At 39.4% G+C, this 7,885-nt stretch overlaps 1 long non-coding RNA gene across 3 annotated transcripts in view; it reads right to left on the minus strand.

Annotated features, from left to right (window-relative positions):
- The window catches only part of LOC108585380, a 42,793-nt gene extending 36,795 nt beyond the window's left edge, over nt 1–5,998 (minus strand). For all 3 annotated transcript variants that reach the window (XR_002521475.2, XR_002521473.2, XR_002521472.2), the window contains exon 1: nt 4,831–5,998. This is a non-coding gene — a long non-coding RNA (uncharacterized LOC108585380). The remainder of the gene's footprint in view (nt 1–4,830) is intronic.
- Between the last annotated feature and the right edge of the window lie 1,887 nt (nt 5,999–7,885).

Genomic DNA, 7,885 nt, shown 5'->3' on the forward strand with positions numbered 1-7,885 from the left:
CAATTTCAGAAATGAAAAATGTGAAAAGTACATGATAGTTGTTGAAATGTGCTATCCCCTGTACCACTGATGAAGGATAGGCTGTAGGACACAATTTCTGCATTTAAAAGAGTATCTTTACTAATCAGAATCACAAAATTAGACTTCCATGCAGTGACAGGCAAGGCTGGCCTGGAGCAGACCTCCTCCACGAGGAAGGAGAGTTGGTGCAGCCCAGACAAGACTTGCATCCTGAAGAAATAGAAAACAGCCGAATCAGGCTGGGTGCGGTGGCTCACGCCTGGAGATCAACACTTTGGGAGGCCAAGGCGGTTAGATCACCTGAGGTCAGGAGTTCACCTGATCAACATGGTGAAACCTCGTCTCTACCAAAAATACAAAAAATTAGCGGTGTGTGTGACAGGCGACTGTAATCCCAGCTACCCGGGAGGCTGAGGCAAGAGAATCACTTGAACCCAGGGGTGGAGATTGCAGTAAGCCAAGATTGCACCATTGCACCTAGCCTGGTGACAGAGCAAAACTCCATCTAAAAAAAAGGAAAGAAAAAAGAAAAAAGAAAACACCTGAACCTTACTAGCAATCTGCTTTTCAGAGTAGCATGCAAGAGAAGGGAGCTGGGCCTCTCATACCTGTGGTCTCCTTCTAAACTGTCTTAGTCTGTTTTGTGCTGCTACCACAAAATGCCACAAACTAGGTAATTTATAAAGAACAGAAACGTATTTCCCCATAGTTCTAGAGGCCTGAAAGTCCAATATTAAGGGGCTGACATCTGGTCAGGGCCTTTTTGCTATGTCAGCCCATGGTAGAAGGCAAAAGGACCAAAAAGAGTGAGAGAGAGAGAGAGAGAGAGAGAGAGAGCAAAAGGGGTCAAAACTTATCCTTCTATAAAGAATCTATTCTCAAAATAACAAACCCATTCCTACAATAATAACATTAATTTATTCATAAGGGCGGTGCCCTCATGATCCAAACACCTTCTGTTAGACCCCACCTCCCAACACTGACACATTGAAGATCAAGATTCCAATGTATAAACTTTGGAGAACACATTAAAATCATAGAATTCTGCTTCTTGCCCTCAAAATGCATGTCCTTTTCACATGTAAAATGCATTTACTTCCTTCAAATGGCCCCAAAGTCTTAACTTGTTCCAGCATCAACTGAAAAATCTAAAGTCCAAAGTCTCATGGAGATCAGATATGGGTGGACTCAAGGTATGATTCATCCTGAAGCAAATTTCCTCTCAGCCCTGAGCCTATGAAATTAAATGCACCATCTACTTCCAAAATATGATGGTGGGACAGGCATAGAAAGACATTCCCATTCCAAAAGGGAGAAATAGGCAAGACTAAAAGGGTCACTGGTTCCTAGTAAGTCCAAAACCCAACAGGGCAAATAACATTAAATCTTAACACTCTGGAATAATCATTTTGACCCCATACCCCACCTCCTGAGCAGACTGAGGCAGGGGTTAGGCTCCCTAGTCCTCAGTTAGCCCCACCCCCATGGCTTTGCCTCCAAAGCAGCTTTCATGAATTGGAGGCTCCTATTTGCAGCATTGCTGGTGTTGCACACCGGTAGCTCTACAGTTTTGGTGTCTCAGTGATAGCCCTACCTCCACAGCTTCACTAGGCACTGTCCTAGTGGAGACTCTCTCTCTCCATGGCTCCTACCCCACAGTTCCACTGGCCACTTCCCACTTCCCGCTCTTGCAGTGACTCCATCCCTGAAGCAGGTTTCTGTCTGTGTCCCCAAGATATTCCACACATTCCTTGAAATCTAGGTAGTTCTGCCTCCAAGTTTATCAATTGTCTGCACCCACAGAATTAGATGCTACGTGGGTTTACCTCTTGCACATTCTGGAGTGGTAGCTCAAGCAAAACCTGAGACTTCTTGAGCCATAACTGGGGTGGCCAAGGAGCACTGCATTGGAATGTGGGGAACAGAATGCAGAAGAGGCTCTGGGAAATGAGCCTTTTCTTCCCTCAAGGTCCTAACATGCTGAGCCTGTGATAGAGGGGCAGCCTGAGAGCTTTGAATTGTCTTGATGAATAGCACCTGGCTTCCTTCTAGCTCTAGTAATCCCTTTATCAAACGTTGCTTAGCTGTACTCTTGCATGCTTTTTTGTTCTATATATAGCTAGGACACAAATTTTCCAAATTTTTACATTCTGCTTCCCTTTTAATTATGAATTCTGTCTTTCAATCATTTCTCTCTTCTCACAGTTTACTATATGTGGTGAAAAGAAGTCATGCAGTACCTTCAGTTTTGCTAAGGAACTTCTCTCACCAGATATCCTAGTTTATCCCCTTAAATTCTTCTTTCCAAAAAGCCCTTGGGTATTCAGCCAAACTCCTTGCATTTTGTAATATGGATGGTCTTTACTCCAGTTTTCAATAATTTATTCCTCATTTCCATCTGATACCTCCACAGAATGGAGGTCCATATTTCTACCAACATTCTGGTGACAATCACTTAAGTAATCTCTAAGAAGTTCCATACTTTCCCTCCAACTTTTCTTTTCTTCTGAGCTCTCACCAGAATTACCCTTAATGCTCCATCTATGGCAATGCTGGTTTTTCCTAGCACACTGTTCCAAACTCTTCTAGACTCTACCCATTACCGAGCTCCAAAGCCACTTCTTCATGTTCAGGTATTTGGTATAGCAACAGCTCTACTTCTGGGATTGTTTTGTGCTGCAACAGCAGAATAATTGAGACAGGGTGATTTATTTAAAAAAAAAAAAAAAAAAAAACAGGAATTTATTCCCTCACAGTTCTCGGGGCTGAGATGTCAAGATGGAGAGGCTAGCTTCTTCATCTTGATGGTGAGGGCCTTCTTATTGCATCATCCCATAATGGAAGCGCAAAGAGAGCAACAGGGTGTCAAAGTCATCCTTATATAAGGAACCCACTCTCACAATAATGAGCCCACCTCCACAATGATGGCATAAATCTATTCATTAGGGTGGTGCCCGCATGATCCAAACACCACCTATTAGGCTCTGCTTCCCAACATTGTACACACTGGGGATCGAGTTTCAACACAAACTCTGGAGAACATATTCAAACCATAGCATGATCTTAGCAAACTCATCCCTGTTCCACCTGTGCAAGACAAGGAATAATTGAAGCATAAAGTCAGGAATGTTCTAGCAAGAGTTTTGTTCCTTTCACATGGAAGAAAATATAGGAATGAATAATAAGCATTCCATCCCTGTCCCACCACACTCCGCCTCCCAGAATATCCTGTAATTTTCTATATGGTCTGCCTGTAAAGAGTCTCAGCTACAACACATGCACAAACCAGCAAACCTCTAGAAAAATTCTTGAGGTTACAGTGGCCAGAGATTGTTGTTTAGGAACACTGCTCCAACACTCCCATAGAGATGTATGAAAGGCAATTACTTCTTTCCTACAAAAGGGACAACAATGGCATCCACCTTCCCTGAAGGCTATGTTCCAGCTACGCCATGGTCTTGAACCCAGTTTGCTATATAAACTCTTATTTTCAAACAACCACATGACATTTTATGGAACTATTATATTTTGTCTCATAAAGGACTACTACAGTTTCACCAGCTGGGTCACAAAAGTTTAACTTACTAGACTAGTCCACAAAGATGGAACTCTGATGATCTCGTTACAGAAAACATGGGAAGAGCAAAATACTTGATGCAAAATTCCCTCATCTTTTGCATGTCTTTCTGCATTTCCATTTTTCTATTTAAAAATCTATCTCCATATTTTATAGTCCTTTGATTTACTAAAACTGCAAAGTAAGATACATGTCATTTGGGTTACATAATACATATCCTCTCCTGTGTGTGATATTTGAAACTGAAGTATGTTACAAACACTTTTTAACATGGTGTGTGTTTTCCTATTTTAGCACAATTATGAATATATAGCTCCTTTAACAACCTTAGCTTGTTCCAATTGACTATAATTTTTATCTTTCTGATGTTCAAATTTTAACAGCTTGGCCACTAACAGCCTTTTAAAAAATGCTGGCCTCTTTGCCCTTTCCAACAAACCTCAAACATCTCTGAAAATGTTTGCTTTCTTACAAAAAATATTTCAGATCCATCTTTATCAGTTATGCCTCGAGACATGGTATTAGCTATTCTCCCAGGAGTTATAGTTGCCTTAGTAAATGATAGTGATCCTGAAAACTGAGGTCAAGAGGGGCATAAAAATAATTCCCATTGAGTACTTGCAGTAAACAGAGTAACTCCAGAAAATAAGAAGAATATTTCCTTTAGGTTATGAGCTTATATTGACATTTTAAAATTGCCACTATCTTTTCTCAATTTGTTTTCCTATTGAACTTGGCTAATATGAATATGTGGCAATCCAGTTTTTCTGTTCTATTGACTACCACTTCTATCTCCTTTGTCTAGTATCCTTCAAGTACCATTCCTATATACTGCATCATACCAAACCTTTCTATCAAAAAGTATATGTTTTTCTATTTTCCTCATTGACTTTCAGCCAGTGCATCCTAGAATTGACCCCAAAGGGAACAGATAAAGATGATTTTATCTGTATTATCTGAAAACATTACTATTTGCAAAGGAATGAAAATGGCCATCTAACTCAGCAGACACCAGGTAATCTGAAAGCAAATGTGCCTAATACTGTGTATGGACTTCCTCCCTTTGCTTAATAAAAGTCATCAATGAAATATAAAATATAGTAAAATACTGACTTTAAAAGTTTTCTCCTTTAAGCTTCACTGTCTTTCCGTTTGGTTTTATTTTCTTGTTTTATTACTTTGTCATTGGTATTTTGATACTGAGGTCAGTTCAATTATAATTCTATACTTACATTTTATTTAAACATCTACTGTTGTCATTACAGGTAATCGCAGATATGTGTGACCCGCCACCAGTTTTCTTTCTGCTTGTATCCAAGCAACAACAACAACAACAAAAATCAGAATGTTGTGGCAGTGAAATATTGTAGTGTAAACATACAAATTTTTTCTTTGGTAAAAATATGCCAGATCTGGGATAAATGCCTACTTTCTGAAGAAAGAAAACATACAATCATCTTATAAAAGTAAAAAGCATCCCAATACTACCTATTAGGCAAGATATCCCCACAGTTTGGATTGTAGCATCAAATAAAAAAAAAAAGTTCGATGTTCCTTTTTTAGTAAAATATCGACATCTCTGAAAACAATTATTTTTGTGCCAAGTAAATTGAATATATTCAGAAAAAATCATAGCACCTTGAGGTCAGAATATATTACTTTAAGAAAAATGATTTGGTGTGCACATTTCAAAACAGAGATACTTGGACCCAAGCTTCCCCTCCATGTGGAAATAGCTGTAGCTATGAGCTGGGGCTGGAAAAAGGGTGATTCAGATCATGTTATGTTTTCTCACATGTGCAAATTGTTAAATGGACTCAGGTCCTGGGAATGGACATTAACTCAGTTCACCTTGCATTCCAAATTATGACAGATGTGGTGATCAGGACGTCTTCCAGAGTTAGAGAGAGAGCAAGAGAGAGAGAGAGGGAGCTAGCACACTGATTTGTCACTTAACTATTTCTTTTCAGCTTCTCCATGTCAGCAGTGCCAAGTTGATTGGTTCTCAGGATCTCTCTTCAACTCTGCAATGCTGACAGCCCTGTACACTGGGCTTGCCTCATTCAGAGCCTCCTTTCCTAATGTTGTCTGTATGTAAGAAAGTGTAGGGTGCTTCAGGAGCTAGCCTTAAATCCCTGAACATTGCCATTTTTATCAAAAAGTGATTTATTAGGAACTTTGAACTCATGCCATCTAGTTTGGGTGAAACTTGATTGTTGCATGTATAGGCATTTGTCTAACATTGGGTATTTCAGAGTAGTTCTCCATTTAAGTGAGGCAGGGTGTTGAAGTCATCATATCAGATAAAAATTATGTATAATCCAGCTGGGCATGGTGGCTCATGCCTGTAATCCCAGCACTTTGGGAGGCTGAAGCAGGCAGATCGCAAGGTCAGGAGATCAAGACCATCCTGGCTAACACAGTGAAATCCTGTCTCTACGAAAAATACAAAAAATTAGCCAGGCGTGGTGGCGGGTGCCTGTAGTCCCAGCTACTCAGGAGGCTGAGGCAGGACAATGGCGTGAACCTGGGAGGCGAAGCTTGCAGTGAGCCGAGATCTCACCACTGCACTCCAGCCTGGGCGACAGAGCAAGACTCCATCTTAAAAAAAAAAAAAAAGCTTAGTACCTGTTATTTTTCCTGATCCTCACCCTCCTGCCACCCTCCACTCTGAGATAGGCCCAAGTGTATGTTGTATCCCTCTATGTATCCATGTGTTCTCATCATTTGGCTCCCACTTATAAGTGAGAAAATACAGTACTTGGTTTTCTGTTCCTATGTTAGTTTGCTAAGGATAATGGCCTCCAGCTGCATCCGTGTTCTTGCAAAGGACACTAAGCTTAATATATGGGTGACGTAATAATCTGTACAACAAACCCCCATGACACAAGTTTACCTGTATAACAAACCTGTGTATGTACCCCCAAACCTAAAATAAAAGTTAAAGAAAATTAAAAAAAAAAAAAAAAATTGGTATAATTCAATTATCCTTCAGAAATCTCCCTTAGTATACTTAAGTCAACAGGACAGGAGTTCTCAGACTCCTAAAAGACTGTAATTGGCTTTACCTTTGTTTCTTTCTGTATTTTGGACTTGTCCTTCTTTTACTCTGGGAAGTGGAGACCCAGAGATCTAGTTTGAATTAAGGGAAAGCAAAGAACCAAAAAAAAAAAAGATTTCTCTCCTACTTGGTTGAAGGCAATGAGGTTAAAAGGGCATACACTCAAAATTATAGTTCATTTTTTTGATAGATGTTCACTGATCACTGCTCTAAATGCTAGCGGTATGATAAGTGAACCAAACATGGAAAAAATCTCTTTCTTCATGAAATTTACATTCTATAATAGTAACTATATTAATGGTTTCCCAGTTTTGTTAAAGGAGGATCTTTTTTTTTTTTTTTTTTTTTTTTTTTACTGCTTTTAGCTGGATTCGGAAGAAAATTATGTAAAAATACTATTATTTTGCTGTCTTAGTAAGTCACTTGTGTTGGCTTTGTTAATGCAATAGCATGTTGAGTGGATTATAAAGCAGCTCAGCTTACCTGGGTTATTTGAGCAGAGTTCATTTATAGAATATTGTAGACATCTATGTGTCCACTGATTTACTGTATTCAGCTACCAAGTCTACACATATAGACACCTCTGCATACATACACACAATACCTACAACTTGCCTGGGCAAATAATAAGAGTTTACTGTAAATTCATGGGCTTGATAAAATTTGTATATTATCTCCTGAACTAAATTTTTGGGTTAGCTACAATCCTTTGCCATAATTTCCTATGTCTATCCAGTGTGCTGCATGATAGAAAAGAATGATCACCTGAATTTTTATTAATGGAGTACCAACCCTCATGGTCTCCATTCTTTCTTCCTTAATGCAAAAAATAAAAAGGAAAGATTATATTTTTACCATCGGAATTCCTCTGACTCATCATCCATTTCTAAAATTGCTCTGAGACCGCTTTCTGGGCAGAGAAGTGCGAAGCTCACTGTGAATAACACAGCAACTGTCATTTATTACATTCTCTGAGGTTAACTACACTTGCCCCTTCTTTAACAGAATAGTAGCCATTTCTACTATAGAATTCTTCTGGTCCTTGTCCATTTCTTCCCAGTGAGCCCTTGAATTGTGTTTGACAGCAATATGTTCTCTGCTTCTGGCACCGTCTCCTATGACTCTACTATAACCAGTGTTTGAATTACCATGTGGAACAAGCACAAGCCTGTATTTCTGTCATAATTGCCTTTCATTCAGTAAACTGTGGAATAGGTAAGACCACT

The sequence above is a fragment of the Papio anubis genome, chromosome 6 (assembly GCF_008728515.1).
Source record: "Papio anubis isolate 15944 chromosome 6, Panubis1.0, whole genome shotgun sequence".
Classification (NCBI taxonomy): domain Eukaryota; kingdom Metazoa; phylum Chordata; class Mammalia; order Primates; family Cercopithecidae; genus Papio; species Papio anubis.